Source organism: Rana temporaria, chromosome 4, assembly GCF_905171775.1.
Source record: "Rana temporaria chromosome 4, aRanTem1.1, whole genome shotgun sequence".
Taxonomy (NCBI): domain Eukaryota; kingdom Metazoa; phylum Chordata; class Amphibia; order Anura; family Ranidae; genus Rana; species Rana temporaria.
In genome coordinates, this window is record NC_053492.1 from 182,889,660 (window position 1) to 182,907,277 (window position 17,618).

The 17,618-nt window shown below is 46.3% G+C and overlaps 2 protein-coding genes across 5 annotated transcripts in view; one reads left to right on the top strand and one right to left on the bottom strand.

The window, feature by feature from the left end:
* The window catches only part of MCF2L2 (MCF.2 cell line derived transforming sequence-like 2), a 366,799-nt gene that overhangs the window by 117,563 nt on the left and 231,618 nt on the right, over positions 1 to 17,618 (bottom strand). The window lies entirely within an intron of this gene.
* The window catches only part of B3GNT5 (UDP-GlcNAc:betaGal beta-1,3-N-acetylglucosaminyltransferase 5), a 37,211-nt gene continuing 31,824 nt past the window's right edge, over positions 12,232 to 17,618 (top strand). The window contains exon 1 of one of the 2 annotated variants that reach the window (XM_040349453.1): positions 12,232 to 12,435. The gene's annotated coding sequence lies outside the window, so the exon portion shown is untranslated. Of the gene's footprint in view, positions 12,436 to 12,490; positions 12,879 to 17,618 lie in introns of those variants that run through there. The other variant, XM_040349452.1, reaches the window with a different exon arrangement.

The following is a 17,618-nucleotide window of genomic DNA, read 5'->3' on the forward strand; positions in this document are numbered from 1 at the left end:
GGTGGCAAACAACCCCCCCCCCCCAGTCCGCACTGACCCCTCCAGGGTCACGGCACCTTCCGTCCAACCTGGTCTTCTTTAGATCTGCCTCCTGTCCTGATTGGCCAGGAGAAGCCAGAAACCAATATTGCATATTGATTCGCTAGTATCACAAGTGGGTGGGTCCGGGGGCCTGAGACCAACTTTTTTTAAGCCAATTAGAGCCCCAGGCTCTAATCATGTGCTTGAAAACAAAAAAACTCTATGAGTCCGGCATGCAACCCCACATGCAAACTAGGGGGGGGGGGGGCAGCGCCCCTGCATCCCTTATGAACCAGCCGCTCTTGAAAAGCTCCTTCTTCACGTTATACAGTCCAGTAAGCAGTGGGGAGACACAGAGCCAGTACAGACTGCAGAATATCCAATGCCTATGCAAGAAGGGGCACTACCCCTGTGTCCTACTGTAACATATACTGTATATGCTAAAGCTGGCCACACATTATACCAAATATTCAATTTCCTTTAGATTTACCTTCAACTATGTAGTGCAAGGGCCTGCCTTATTGCAAACAAATTGAAAGTGTTTAGGTTTGCCCTCATAATTTATGGTTTTGGTAAATCTAAAGGAAAATTGTAAAATGTATGGCCAGCCTTTGACTGTATATTCTCTGGATTGCTTAAATCAGTGCTAAAGATCAGATGTCTGGCACTGCAACAAACTGTGCATGATTTATAAAATGACATCAGTACCCTAACTGCTGTGTGGGACTATTTCTTCCCAATACATGATACTTAAAGCAGAATTCCACCCATATAAAAGTCACAGCTACACTTTTAATAATCGGACATTCACCTGTCCCACGGTCCAGCAATGCGGGTGAACAAAGCCTCTCCCCTCCCCCTCCTCTCCGCAGCGCCGGAATTCTGACTGTGGGCGCCCGGCTGTGGACTCACAGCCAGGCGCATTCGCGAGCTGCGCTGTGTGCTGGGATTGGCCAGGCAATCTTCTGGGACCTGTGACGTGTCCCAGAAGATTGCATGGAGGGAGGGGGGGAGAGGAGAACATTCTTCCGGTGTCGCGTACCCCCGGGAGGAAGGTGGAGCTGAATACCTCTAAAAAGAGGTTATCCACCCCCCCCCCCAAAAAATAAAATGACATGCCAAATGTGGCATGTCAGGGGGTTACCTAAAGTGGAAGTTCCATTTTTGGGTGGAACTCTGCTTTAAATCAGGCCCTAGGGCCTTGTGACAGGGGTCACTTTGGGAGGGGGGTTTGTGGAACTCCGCTTTCACTGGAGAGCTCTGGAAACTATGTGTCCAGCTGCCCCTCTTATGTGTACATCACCCTGTGTCTCTAATAGGGGCGAAGGGTCTTATCTGTACTAATCTGACTCAATCTTGTATATATGTATATATTGTGTGTTGTCTCATGCTGTTGTGTACTATTTGCTGTGATTGTTTGGGGTGTGACTGTATTCTATTGTGGCTGTCTGCCTCAACTATTATGGGATGTGTAAGTGTGTTTGCTGTGAGGGAAGCGGGAGGGGGACTCCTCCAGCAGCCCCCTACTGATAAGACTGTTTATTGAGAAGTTTGAACACACCTGACTTGTGTTTCTATTGTCATTGGACAGTTTAACCCGCCCGGTTTTCCAAGGGTGGGGGGGGAAAGAGTCTCTGAGTTGTTTTATCTGTTGTGTTCATGTGTAAAAAATAAATGAGTTTGTTGTTTGCCACTCCAAGACTGGTGTTGTCAGGTGACTGGGTGGGCTACAGAGTCTTGGATAGTGCTGGTTCTGGACAAAGGAAGCATTGATGGCGGACATAGTTCTGGGTTCATCACGGGCCTACCTACACCCAATGCATGCACACTGCTTCAGAGATTTTCCAGCGCTTGCATAGTGCAACTGAGATTTTTCCAGGGCATGCATAGTGAGGCTCAAACTTCCTTGGATGTGTGAGGTCAGTATCTAAGGAGGCTTTGGGCAGAGGAAAGGGGAGAAAGTAGGACGTGCAGGTCCAAGTCCTGCAAAAAAGCACTTAAACTCCTTTACCACCCCAAAAATGTTTAAAACTCCTTTCACACTGGGGCGCTTTTCAGGCATTGTAGCATTCTTTTTTTAAACTTGCAAGGCTATGTCATAATGTGCTAGTATTCATTGCATACTAGCACATTATGTGAAACTTACCTTAGAACAAAGCCCTCCAGCGGCACGCTGTCACCACTGAAGGCATTTCCATCTTGTCCCGGGCTTCCTTCTGGGTTCGGGGACTCCGGCTGTGTGAGTGGCCAGAGCCGTGATGACATCACGCATGCAGGAGCTGCCGTTTATGGCTCAGGACTTTAACCACTTAAGCCCCGGACCAATATGCAGCCTAAAGACCCAAGGTGTTTTTACAGTTCGGGACTGCGTCGCTTTAACAGACAATTGCGCGGTCGTGCGACGTGGCTCCCAAACAAAATTGGCGTCCTTTTTTCCCCACAAATAGAGCTTTCTTTTGGTGGTATTTGATCACATCTGCGGTTTTTAGTTTTTGCGCTATAAACAAAAATAGAGCGACAATTTTGAAAAAAAAGCAATATTTTTTACTTTTTGCTGTAATAAATATCCCCCAAAAACATATAAAAAAAACTATTTTTTCCTCAGTTTAGGCCGATACGTATTCTTCTACCTATTTTTAGTAAAAAAAATCGCAATAAGCGTTTATCGATTGGTTTGCGCAAAATTTATAGTGTTTATAGGGGATAGTTTTATTGCATTTTTATTTTTTTTTATTTTTTTACTACTAATGGCGGCGATCAGCAAATTTTTTCGTGACTGCGACATTATGGCGGACACTTCGGACAATTTTGACACATTTTTGGGACCATTGTCATTTTCACAGCAAAAAATGCATTTAAATTGCATTCTTTATTGTGAAAATGACAGTTGCAGTTTGGGAGTTAACCACAGGTGGCGCTGTAGGAGTTAGGGTGCACCTAGTATGTGTTTACAACTGTTTGGGGGTGTGGCTGTAGGAATGACGTCATCGATCGTGTCTTCCCTATAAAGGGAATGACGCGATCGATGCGCCGCCATAGTGAAGGACGGGGAAGCCGTGTTTACACACGGCTCTCCTCGTTCTTCAGCTCCGGGGAGCGATCGCGACGGAGCGGCTATAAACAAATAGCCGCGCCGTGGTCCCGGATCGCTCCCCGAGCGGACCCGACCTCCGCATGTAGCGGGGGGGGTCCCGATCGGACCCCCCACCCGCTAATAGGCGAGGACGTACGTGTACGCCCATGTGCCTGTACGTGCCATATTGTGGACGTATATGTACATGCGGCGGTCGGGAACTGGTTAAAGGAACAGCACTGGTAGGTCATTCCTTCAGAGCGCATGCACTGGTGATTTCACCGGCTGCATCTACAGTAAATGTCTTCTAAATGGTACATGTTTAGGAGATATTTACAGTACAGTTCCTATAGGTAAGCCTTATTATAGGCTCAACTATAGGTAACATTCATGCATGGGAGTGTACTCCCACTTTAAGGTTTTATGGCTCTGTTAAAGAGATTTACCATTAATTCCAGTCCTGCTGACATTTTCAACAGACAGGAAGATAGATAAAAATGTTGTTCTTTAGTAGCGTTGGGGAAGACTACAGGGAGTGCAGAATTATTAGGCAAATGAGTATTTTGACCACATCATCCTCTTTATGCATGTTGTCTTACTCCAAGCTGTATAGGCTCGAAAGCCTACTACCAATTAAGCATATTACAGTAGGTGAACCCGATTTTGTGTCAATCTCGCTCTCTTTCTCGGCGAGATTGAGCACCTACGAGCCCCATCGCGGGAGCCAGCGCCGAGCTGGCTTGCCGCGATGGAGACAGAGCCGTCATAGAAGCGACGGGAGATCCGACTTGGATTCCCGCCAATTCTACACGTGTGCGGCGTTTGTTATGAATCCTGAGGGGGAAGTCCCCGCCGGATTTTAAATAAAAATCCGGCATGGGTCCCCCCCTCAGGAGCATACCGGGCCCTTAGGTCTGTTATGGGTTGTAAGGAGACCCCCCTACACCGAAAAAAACGGCGTAGGGGGTCCCCCTACGATCCATACCAGACCCGTATCCAAAGCACGCTACCCGGCCAGCCAGGAAGGGAGTGGGGACGAGCGAGCGCCCCCCCCCCTCCTGAGCCGTACCAGGCTGCATGCCCTCAACATGGGGGGGTTGGGTGCTCTGGGGCAGGGGGGCGCACTGCGGCCCCCCCCACCTCAGAGCACCCTGTCCCCATGTTGATGAGGACAGGGCCCCTTCCCGACAACCCTGGCCGTTGGTTGTCGGGGTATGCGGGCGGGAGGCTTATCGGAATCTGGGAGCCCCCTTTAATAAGGGGGCCCCCAGATACCGGCCCCCCACCCTAAGTGAATGAGTATGGGGTACATCGTACCCCTACCCATTCACCTGCAAGAAAAGTGATAAAAACACAAATAAACCACACAGTGTATTAAAATATTTTATTAGTCTGCTCCGGAGGCCGCCCCCTGTCTTCTTTATTAGCTCTTTTACCAGGGGGGGCTTCTTCTTTGACGTCTTCGGGTGGGTGGGGGCCGCCGTCTGGTTCTCTTCCACCGCCGGGGGGGGTGGCTTTTAAAAAAGCCCCCACCCCCCCGGCGGGTTTCCTCCGGCGTCTTCGGCGGGGCTCTTCTTCTTCCGCTATCCCGACGGGTCTTCTCCGCTATCCGGGGAGTCTGGCCGCTCTCCGCTGTTGACTCGTCGCACCCCGGTTCTTCGTCTCGCAGTCCGGTCCCTTCTTCCGTGCTGTACGTCTTCTTCCGCGCTGTGACGTCATGTTCTTCACTTCTCTTCTTCTCCCGATGTTGACTCGCCGGTCCTCCTCGCTGAAATGACGGATGCGCGCCTTGCATCGGACCTATATAGGCCTCACAGTCCCATCATGCTCTGTACCTACCCATGTGATACCTACCACGTGGTGGGTATCACATGGGTAGGTACAGAGCATGATGGGACTGTGAGGCCTATATAGGTCCGATGCAAGGCGCGCATCCGTCATTTCAGCGAGGAGGACCGGCGAGTCAACATCGGGAGAAGAAGAGAAGTGAAGAACATGACGTCACAGCGCGGAAGAAGACGTACAGCACGGAAGAAGGGACCGGACTGCGAGACGAAGAACCGGGGTGCGACGAGTCAACAGCGGAGAGCGGCGAGACCCCCCGGATAGCGGAGAAGACCCGTCGGGATAGCGGAAGAAGAAGAGCGCCGCCGAAGACGCCGGAGGAAACCCGCCGGGGGGGTGGGGGCTTTTTTAAAAGCCACCCCCCCCGGCGGTGGAAGAGAACCAGACGGCGGCCCCCACCCACCTGAAGACGTCAAAGAAGAAGCCCCCCCTGGTAAAAGAGCTAATAAAGAAGACAGGGGGCGGCCTCCGGAGCAGAAAAATAAAATATTTTAATACACTGTGTGGTTTATTTGTGTTTTTACCACTTTTCTTGCAGGTGAATGGGTAGGGGTACGATGTACCCCATACTCATTCACTTAGGGTGGGGGGGCCGGTATCTGGGGGCCCCCTTATTAAAGGGGGCTCCCAGATTCCGATAAGCCTCCCGCCCGCATACCCAGACAACCAACGGCCAGGGTTGTCGGGAAGGGGCCCTGTCCTCATCAACATGGGGACAGGGTGCTCTGAGGTGGGGGGGCCGCAGTGCGCCCCCCTGCCCCAGAGCACCCAACCCCCCCATGTTGAGGGCATGCAGCCTGGTACGGCTCAGGAGGGGGGGGGGCGCTCGCTCGTCCCCACTCCCTTCCTGGCTGGCCGGGTAGCGTGCTTTGGATACGGGTCTGGTATGGATTGTAGGGGGACCCCTACGCCGTTTTTTTCGGCGTAGAGGGGGCTCTCCTTACAACCCATAACAGACCTAAGGGTCCGGTATGCTCCTGAGGGGGGGACCCATGCCGGATTTTTATTTAAAATCCGGCGGGGACTTCCCCCTCAGGATTCATAACAAACGCCGCACACGTGTAGAATTGGCGGGAATCCAAGTCGGATCTCCCGTCGCTTCTATGACGCGCTTGCTGGGATGTGCTGTCACTATTCCAGTGAGTGTGAGATGTCGGCGAGATCTCGGCACCCTGTCGCCGAGTATCAGCGCGACGCTGTCGTGCTGAAAGCACAATATCACAAACACCTACTGTAGGTGATGTGCATCTCTGTAATGAGAAGGTGTGTGGTCTAATGACATCAACACCCTATATCAGGTGTGCATAATTATTAGTCAACTTCCTTTCCTTTGGCAAAATGGGTCAAAAGAAGGACTTGACAGGCTCAGAAAAGTCAAAAATAGTGAGATATCTTGCAGAGGGATGCAGCACTCTTAAAATTGCAAAGCTTCTGAAGCGTGATCATCGAACAATCAAGTGTTTTATTCAAAATAGTCAACAGGGTCGCAAGAAGCGTGTGGAAAAACCAAGGCGCAAAATAACTGCCCATGAACTGAGAAAAGTCAAGCGTGCAGCTGCCAAGATGCCACTTGCCACCAGTTTGGCCATATTTCAGAGCTGCAACATCACTGGAGTGCCCAAAAGCACAAGGTGTGCAATACTCAGAGACATGGCCAAGGTAAGAAAGGCTGAAAGACGACCACCACTGAACAAGACACACAAGCTGAAACGTCAAGACTGGGCCAAGAAATATCTCAAGACTGATTTTTCTAAGGTTTTATGGACTGCTGAAATGAGAGTGAGTCTTGATGGGCCAGATGGATGGGCCCGTGGCTGGATTGGTAAAGGGCAGAGAGCTCCAGTCCGACTCAGACGGGGCTGGTATCATCAAAGATGAGCTTGTGGGGCCTTTTCGGGTTGAGGATGGAGTCAAGCTCAACTCCCAGTCCTACTGCCAGTTTCTGGAAGACACCTTCTTCAAGCAGTGGTACAGGAAGAAGTCTGCATCCTTCAAGAAAAACATGATTTTCATGCAGGACAATGCTCCATCACACGCGTCCAAGTACTCCACAGCGTGGCTGGCAAAAAAAGGGTATAAAAGAAGAAAAACGAATGACATGGCCTCCTTGTTCACCTGATCTGAACCCTATTGAGAACCTGTGGTCCATCATCAAATGTGAGATTTACAAGGAGGGAAAACAGTAAACCTCTCTGAACAGTGTCTGGGAGGCTGTGGTTGCTGCTGCACGCAATGTTGATGGTGAACAGATCAAAACACTGAGGCCCCGTACACACGGCCGAGGAACTCGACGTGCCAAACACGTCGAGTTCCTCGTCGAGTTCTGGGATGAAGCCGCCGAGGAGCTCGGCAGGCCGCCTTCTCCCATAGAACAACGAGAAAATAGAGAACATGTTCTCTATTTTCTCGACGAGCTCCTCGGCGGCTCCATCGAGCCAAAAGTGTACAGACGACAGAGTTTCTCGGCAGAATCCGGGTTTTGACCGAGTTTCTCGGTGAATTCTGCCGAGAAACTCTGTCGTGTGTACGAGGCCTGACATAATCCATGGATGTCAGGCTTTTGAGTGTCCTTGCAAAGAAAGGTGGCTATATTGGTCACTGATTTGTTTTTGTTTTGTTTTTGAATGTCAGAAATGTATATTTGTGAATGTTGAGATGTTATATTGGTTTCACTGGTAAAAATAAATAATTGAAATGGGTATATATTTTTTTTTTGTTAAGTTGCCTAATAATTATGCACAGTAGTAGTCACCTGCACACACAGATATCCCCCTAAAATAGCTAAAACTAAAAACAAACTAAAAACTACTTCCAAAAATATTCAGCTTTGATATTAATGAGTTTTTTGGGTTCATTGAGAACATGGTTGTTGTTCAATAATAAAATTAATCCTCAAAAATACAACTTGCCTAATAATTCTGCACTCCCTGTAGAACCACTATCAGATGTTTATCACTGCCTGTGCAGATTTTCCCTCACTTTCTGTCTGGTGTCAGCAGGACAGGAAGTAAGGGTACATCTCTCTAATGGAGCCCCAGATAGCAGCAAAGAACTTGACAGAACTTCTTATCCTTCCTCACTCCAAACCTGGCTTGGCATATACCTTATTATGAAACTATGCACAAATAAAAAAAAATAAAGATATCCCACAGTCTGACAGTAGCATGGACACAGAGTCCCTTCTGTAGTTTTATTTTCCAGATGATTCTGTCAGCAAATAGGTTGTTTTTCCACTTTCTTTAACACAGATGACTGATTGTATGAAAAGTCGGCCATGCAGCTCTAGCTTTAACCAATTACCTGCCACCTTACCTCTTGCTTATTTCTTAATAATTGCAACTGCAGAAATAATCATTGATCAGAGATTGCGCCCACTAATGCCTGTGAACTGAGTTCACTGAGGAAGGCTTAGTTCATAGACACCATGGGCTAGATTCAGATAGAATGGTCTATCTGTCCGCCCGGCGTAACGTATCTCAGATACGTTACGCCGCCGTAATTTAGAGCGCAAGTTCTGTATTCAGAAACAACTTGCGCCCTTAGTTACGGCTGCGTAACGTACCTGTGTCGGCGTAAGCCCGCCTAATTCAAATGTGGATGATGTGGGCGTGTTTTATGTATATTAACTGTGTCCCCGCGTATTTGACGTTTTTTTACGAACGGCGCATGCGGCGTTCGTGAAAAAATCCCGGTGCGCATGCTCGAAATTCCGCCGCAAATCATCATTGCTTTCGACGTGAACGTAAATAACGTCCAGCCCTATTCGCGAACGACTTACGCAAACGACATAAAATTTTCAAAACTCGACGCGGGAACGACGGCCATACTTAACATAGGATACGCCTCATATAGCAGGGGTAACTATCCCCCGAAAAAAGCCTAACGTAAACAACGTAAAAAAATACGCCGGCCGGACGTACGTTTCTGAATCGGCGTATCTAGCTCATTTGCATATTCCTCACGTAAATCTATGGAAGCGCCACCTAGCGGCCAGCGTAAATATGCAGCCTAAGATACGACGGTGTAAAACACTTACGCCGGTCGGATCTTAGGGAAATCTATGAATCAGGCGCATAGATACGACCGGCCGGACTCAGAGATACGACGGCGTATCAGGAGATACGCCGTCGTATCTTCTCTCTGAATCTACCCCTGTGTATATAACCAATTCAGGCGGCTCTGTACCTTGTGATCGCTCTGATTGGTCATAGAGAGACCAATCACAGATGTAAACAGTGTAGTGAGTTATTCATTAGTCCCTGATCACAGCAGCAGCAATTTTTTTTTTTAACCCTCTCATCCCCCATTATCTCTAGACTGTCTCGGTATGTGACCTGTATATTAAACCTTAAAGTGTTGTTTTTTTTGTTAGTTCCCATGTCACAGGATTTAATTGACAGCAGCGGGAGCCAATGGTTTAGGTAAAAAAAAAAAAGGGGGGGGGGGTGTTGGGGTGCTGGAGCACAAAAGGTTTTTCACCTGAAAGGAGTTGTAAAGTCTCAAGGCTTTTCACCTTAATGCCTTAAATCAGTGTTCCCCAACCCCCGGGCCGTGGATCAAACGGTACCGGGCCGCCCGAGGAACTTTAAATAATTTCACTGTGGCGGCCGAGGCGCAGAGCATTGCCCTCCCGAGCCCGCCCATTGTGTGACAATAGCGAATGAAAATTTGCTATTGTTACACTGATCCTCATGCCCAATCAGGGAGCGGACATAATACAAGCTGCCCGAGCAGAGAGATGGCGTCATCTCTCTGGGCTACGCAGAGGCGCGCCGCTGTCCTGCCCTAACATACGGGGCTGCAAGGCTACGCTACACAGCGTCGCAGCCGCCCGATGAGAGCAGAGAGAGAATTACGTCATCTCTCCGTCCTCCCCCTCTATGCATTCCCACAAGCGAACGGCTCCCCTCACATTCCCGCCCTGAGACTGTAAGTACAGTGGGCACTGCGGAGGGACATGCATATTGTTTTATACTGGGACATTTATTATTCTTTTTTATACTGGGACATTTAATCATTTTTATCCTGGGACATTTAATCATTTTTTTATCCTGGGACATTTAATCGTTTTTATACTGGGACATTTAATAATATTTTTACACTGGGACATTTAGGGCCGTTTCACACTGCACCAATGTCAGAGTTCGGATGTGATTTGCACCGCACTGCAGTGCACATCACATTCGATCTCTGTGCGATGCGATTTCAGCAATAAAAATTGTATGGCTGAATTCACATCAAACTCACACAGGACCCTTTTTTTTTTCGCAGCAGAAACGAATCGCATGGGTGTTCACACCCATGCGATCCGATTCCTGTCCGATCTTGCAGATCGCACTGCGATATGTGAACTGATTTGGGGGTGTTGTTAACTTTTAAATGACACTCCCAGCAGTTCGCATAGGGCAGTGTTTCTCAATTCCAGTCCTCAGGCCCCCCCAACAGGTCAGGTTTTCAGGATTTCCATTATTTTGCACAGGTGATTTGATCAGTTTCACTGCCTTAGTAATCACCACAGCCTTTTCATCTGAGGGAAATCCTGAAAACCTGACCTGTTGGGGGGGCCTGAGGACTGGAATTGAGAAACACTGGCATAGGGCAATGTGAACTGCCGCAAAACATGTGATGCGGGAACCTGCAATGGATTTGCAGGGTTCCCGTACTAACCGCTAACGCAACACATCGCGATTCCTCCTACCGGGCCATCGGAAAAATATTCTTCCACAAACCGGTCCTTGGTGCCAAAAAGGTTGGGGACCACTGCCTTAAATAACCTTCTAAATAGGTTCCTTTAAGCTAGTGCGTTGTTGGTTCACTAACCTTTTCCTTCGATTTCCCTTCTAAATGTTTTTTTTCTTTGTCTGAATTTCTCACAGGAAGTGAGAAATTCAGACAAAGAAAAAAAACATTTAGAAGGGAAATGGAAGGAAAAGGTAAGTGACCCAACAATGCACCAGCTTAAAGGAACCTATTTAGAAAATAAAAAACGAACCTTTACAACCCCTTTAAGGTGAAAAACCTTTTGTGGTGCAGCTGCACCCCCCCCCCCCCATTTTCTTACCTGAACCCGATCTTTCCAATGATGAGAATGAGCCCATCAGCTCCAGCCTCTGTCTCAGGTCCTCGCTGGATAGATTGATGGCAGCGGGAGCCGCTGTCGCAGGTCCTCGCTGGATAGATTGATAGCAGCGGGAGCCGCTGACAATCAAATCCAGTGACAAGGGAGCACAGTGGCTGCGTTTGATGGCACAGTGGCTGCATTTGATGGGGCAGAGTAGTGGCAATTGATTGGCATACTGCCACCAATTGATGGGCACACTGGCAGCAATCGATGGGTACAGTAGCTGCGTTTGATGGCAGAGTGGCGGCAATTTATGGGTACAGTGGCTGCGTTTGATGGCACAGTGGCAGCATTTGATGGCACACTGGCTGCGCTTGATGGGCACAGTGGCTGCGTTTGATGGCACAGTGACTGCATTTGATGGGGCACAGTGTCAGCAATTGATGGACACAGTGTCAGCAATTGATGGGCATACTGGCACCAATTGATGGGTACAGTGGCTGCGTTTGATGGCACAGTGGCAGCATTTGATTGCACAGTGGCTGTGTTTGATTGGCACAGTGGCTGTGTTTGATGGGCACAATGACTGCATTTAATGGGCAAAGTGGCTGCATTTAATGGGCACAGTGGCTGCATTTAATGGGCACAGTGGCGGCAATTGCATACCTCCCAACATTTTGATATGGGAATGAGGGACACCTACTAGCAAACGTATGTAGCCATAGGACACGACCACTGCCGCACCCCCTTAAAGGAGACTTAACTGGAAAAAAAAAAGGTTAATTAAATCCACAAGGTTTATATTGGCTTTTAAAATTTACAAATGCAGTCATTTAGAATTTGGATGAAAGGTTTAGCGCTGGGAAACGCGTCTTGAAAGATAAAACGTGCATTTTATATACAATCAGACCAAAATGAGGAGGAAAGAGGGACTTTGTTCCAAATCAGGGACAGTTGTGAGCTATGCAATTGATGGGCACAGTGACTGCAATTTATGTTTTTGTTTTTTTTTAGTTTGTTTGCGCCCCCCTCAAAACAATTTGAGCACCAGCCGCCAGTGCACATATACATATACACACATTATATATATATATATATATATATATATATATATACATATATATTTATATATATATACTGTTTATATATACAGTGTTAATGTACACCATAGTAAAAACGTCAGCCTAGATGGCCAGTTTGGTTGATAACCTCAGTCCTCCTAGGGATATAGCCTCCACACAGGCTCCTCACACCCATGGTCCCTCAGTCTGCGTCCATTGTGTGGTTGGGAGGGCCGGGTCACGTGACGGCGAGCGGCGTGGTCCGTGTGGTAAGGTGATGACCGAGTGAGGAGGCGGCGGAGGTGTCGCTGGCAGTCGGTATTTGGCGCAGAAACGGAGAAGTTGTGTGAAAAGCGCTCCGGGACACCATTTCGGTAAGACACAACTTATGATGGAGTTTCCCTCAGAATTGGAGCACTTTATGTATGAGCAGCGCTCTTGTGTAGTTTAGTGGTGGGGGTAGCTGAAAGGGGTTATACAGCAAGTGAGATGTTCGGTACTGAGGGGGACGGCGGCGGGCCAGGTGTGAGTATACCAGACGGGTGTATTATATAGGTCAGTGTCCGGGAGGCTCCAGGTGTGTTTTGAACACGTTGCTAACTAACTACAAACCTGATCAGAGGAGACGTCATCCGAATAGGAGAGTGGATGGACGTGTCTGTCATCTGTGTAACCTAGGGAGGAGTGTGACAACCAGGAGTCCCAGCTAAACATTCATTCCTCTCTGATCATTCTGCACCCGTTGGAATCATCTATACCCTATGGATTAATCGATCTGATGCACTAAGAAGAGAAGTTCTAGTTGAAGGATATGACCGTAAGTTATTAATCGCTTCGATTTTCACCGCAAAGACTCATTATCTGATTGATCGAAATCCAATCGGCTTCATGACCAAAACATCTCGGTGCTGCCGATCGATGCAAAACTTGGTTTGATCAGATCTCGTCTAAATTGATCGATGGGGAGTTATTCCTGTTTGTTGCTTCAATCGTTTGTGATCAAAAAAGCGTATCAGTCGTATAATTCAGTTTAAGGGGTCGCTGCAAGGGCTGCTTTTCACCACATGCAGTTGATCCCTTTTTGAATTTTTAAAGTGGATCTTTTTCTAGTGATTTGTATTTTTAAAGCAAATAGTAAAGTGTGTTTCATCCCTGCAGGACTAAAGAGCTTGTAATGGCAAAAAATGTTTTTTAATTAAAAACTTCAGCCATGGAAGGTTCATGACCAGGCCATTTTTTGTGATACGACACCGTGTTACTTTAACTGACAATTGTGCTTTTTGTGTGACACTACTCCAAAATGTGTCCTTTTTTGCACCACATACTAGCTCATTATGACAGATTTACCTGACATAAGGTGCCCTCTGGCACTGTGGTTTCACCATTCCTGCGGTTCTTTGTCGGTGTCGTTCTAATTCATGTACACAGGAATCGCCTAATTTGCGGACAGACCAGGTGCCGTTAACTGCTTGCCGCCCACCCACCGTCAAATGATGGAGGGACGGTGCGACTCTCGTTCTGGGAGGACATCATATGACGGCGCCCCAGAACGGCTGCTATTGCGCGCCCGCAGAGTGGCGATCGTGGCTGTGCCGTGTGGTGAGCTGCACATGGGCAGCTCAGTGTATATTACAGCTGACAGGCAGGGGAAGCATTTATGACAGAGCATTTATGACAGATAAGACCGATAAGATGTCTGTCATAAAGGGCGATTTGTTGATGTGAGTATTCCTATGACATAGTTGAAGCGTGATGTTCCTCTGCCTCACCTCGCACCTGTCCTTGTCATTGTCCTTCTAACCAGCTCAATTGAGTAATGCATAAGACACCAACAAGGATTTTTCCTGTACGTATTTACTCCTCTTTGTATGTGGAAGCTGGTCTTCCCAGTGAAGGCCGGTAGGGGTGTGTGAGTAGGAGAGCAGGCTGAGTTCCTAGCATAGAGAACTGACTAAAGCCGCGTACACACGATCGGATATCTGATGGAATCTAATCCGATGGAATTGTTTGTCGGATATCCGATGAAGCTGACTTTCATCAGTCTTGCCTACACACCATCAGTCAAAAATCCGACCGTGCCAAAATGCGGTGACGTAAAACAATACGACGTGCTGAGAAAAATTAAGTTCAATGCTTCTGAGCATGCGTTGACTTGATTCTGAGCATGTGTGGATTTTTGACCGATGGACTTCCAACACAGACGATCGTTTTTTTTTTTTTTTCTATCGGTTTTTGATCCATAGGAAAAATTTTAAAACATGTTCTATTTTTTTTCACCGATGAAAAATAAACCGATGGGGCCCACACATGATCGGTTTGTCCGATAAACAGTCCATCGGTTTGTTTTCATCGGACAAACCGATCCTGTGTACAGGGCTTTAGTGTGGTCAGTTTTTAATAGGAAAGCGGAGGGACTGGCAGGAACACCGGGGATTTTACATAAACAAAGCAACACAAAGAGAACAGGATACTTTCTTATAAAAAGTATGGTACAGCAGGCACATATCAGAAATGTTGGGTTTACATGTTCTTTAATGTTATGTACAAGAAAATGTATTTCAATGAGCCTGGTTTACGTCATGGCAGTGCTGGCATGTGAGTTTAAAGAAAAAAAAAAAAAAGTACTGGAATCGCACAGAAAGCACATACAATTCCATGAAAAATAAATCGTAGATAATGCTCTAAAATTAGCAGCGCAAACATAACGCTACACAATACAAATGTAGATAATGGTGCATGCAGAACTGCACACTGCACACAGGGATTATGGTGTAAACAAGCCCATGAGATGGCCATACACTGTTCAAATCTTCATCCACAAAGTCAAAATTTGTTTTTTGGTTACTCCTGTCAGCCTTCTCCTACGGGTATAAAATTGTCAGCCAAACAGCGATTGTACAATGCAGTCGCTGTTCAAGTATAACAATAAGCACAGAGGGTGGAGTGGTATTTGTCCACCATGCCATTAGTACAGATTGAGGAATAGTTTAGGGCCAGCTTAAAGTGGTTGTAAACCCCACTTTTTGACTTTTACCTACAGGTAAGCCTATAATAAGGCTTACCTGTAGGTATAAAGAATATCTCCTAAACATGTACGGTTTAGGAGATATTCCCCTCGCAATGTGCCGCTGATTGCAGCTGCGCATGTGCAGGGGGGATCCTCGGCTAAAGGACCGGCCGCCGCGGGACCTTGCCGGAATGAAATCTCCCGCGCGCATGCGCGGGAGTGACGACATCGCCGCTCCAGCCAATCACATCGCTGGAGCGGCGTTACCCGGAAGACACGCCGGAGCAAGATGACATCTCGCTCGGCGTGGACCAGGTAAGTTCCCTACGCCTCGTTTTAAGGTAAGTATTTTATAATGAGCTAGTATAATGAGCTCATTATGGTCTTTACTTTTCAGGTGTAAAAAAAAAAATGTGGGTTTACAACCGATGTAGCATGAGAACGTTTTTGCACTTCCTTTAAAAAAACAAAAAAGCCCACGAGTCTCAGTGTTTTATTCCTGTTTATAGATATCTGTATGTGTATTCACAGTCAAAACTTGTTTCTTCCATTTTGTATACAGTAAAGAATGGTTAAGTCAGGTTTTTTTGTTGGTGCCTGTTTCCCATCTAAGGTAGATTAAAGTAGAAGGAAAGAAAACCGTTACCCACCCACTATTCTTAAAGGGGTTGTAAAGGTTCATCTTTTATTTTCTAAATTGGTTCCTTTTAAGCTAGTGCATTGTTGGTTCACTTACCTTTTCCCTCGATTTCCCTTCTAAATGTTTTTTCTTCTTTGTTTGAATTTCTCACTTCCTGTTTCTCCTCAGTAAGCTTTCCACCATCATCCAAGCAGTGGAAAGTCATTTAGAACAGCTTACTGAGGAGGAACAGGAAGTGAGAAATTCAGACAAAGAAAACAAACATTTAGAAGGGGAATGGAAGGAAAAGGTAAGTGAACCAACAATGCACTAGCTTATTTAGAAAATAAATAACAAACCTTTACAACCCCTTTAAGCCTTGTACACACTACTATTTATTTATTTTTTATTCAACCCAGCGGGAAAAAAAGTTGACAGCTCAGGTCTGATCCGCTGTACTAACAATCTAATGTTAGTATAGCAATCTCCCCTGCTGTGTTATTGTGCTTTGACGGGGGCGGCCTCCCTGCCAAAACACTCTTCTGTTGGAACGGCTGCAGTTACACAAGGGCCAAATGTTGGCCAGTTTCTATTGATGCCGCCTGACATTTGGCCCGTGTGTACTAGGCTTAAGGCCGATGAGACAAAGGTGTTTTTTTTTCTTTTTTTACAGATTAATCACTACTGCAAATCGCTAATGCCAGCAGTAGCTTTTTGTAGCTAGGGATTTAATCGCTAGAGTTGTGGTGATTTACTACAGCATTGGTTTGTGCTCAGCTACAAATTGCTCTTGTTCAGTTATTTGTAGTCAAGCATAGGGATTCCTGCAACATTTTATAGGAAAGCATTATAAGCAATTGTTTCTAGTAATTTTGCTGCTGAACTAAAACGGATGAATCTCAATCACTTTAAAAAATGTCACTGTTGGTGATCCCATAGAAAATCATTTATACTTTTCTTAGCAACAAATCGTAACAAAACAAGGATGTAATCGGTGTAAAAGAATTACCTGTGTGTCATCGGCTTTAGACTTCCTCCATACAGTTACTAATTGATCTCGGTGTAAATACCTTCCCTTAATTGTTTAGCACAGAACACAGTGCAGTAGTTATGGACATATATATATATATATATATATATATATATATATATATATATATATATATATATATATATATATATATATATATATAAAATATATATAATTTTTTTTAAATGCAGAGTGACATGCAGCCTGACCATTGCCACAAATGCAGCCTGACACGCAGACTGACTATTGCCATGAATGCAGAGTGACCTCTTGTTGTGTCATGCCCAGTCAGATCCCCTGGCGCCCACGGGGGTATGAATGTCTGTCCCCCGCGCTCCCCTGCCTCTCTTCCGGGAATGATGGCAGGAAACATTGCTGTTGGGGGGGGGCGGAGCCTAACGTATATTCGCACCATAAGATGCAGAGACCTTTTCCCCTATATTCCTGGGGGGAAAAAGTGTGTCTTATGGTGCGGAAAATACGGTAGTAGTGAGGAAAAAAATATGAAAACTTTTCTTTTCAATTGGTTATCTCGCCCAAAATGTAATGTGACATTATGATGTACTTGTTTCTTTCTCTTTTCTGTCCGATTATATTTAACTAAACTACTGGCGCTCACTCTTTACCTTTTTCCACCCACCCACTTCATTACCCCTTCCCCCACCCACTCTGGAGTTCACACTATTGGTTGATATAGATTGAATGTATTCAGGTATACCAAGTTAGTTTATCTAAAACTTGATAAGTACCGGTATTTGTTACTGTCTGTGCACTATGTTCCTTATATGAAAAATGTAATAAAGAAATATTCAAAAAAAATGTATGTGTGTGTGTGTATATATATATATATATATATATATATATATATATATATATATATATATATATATATATATATATA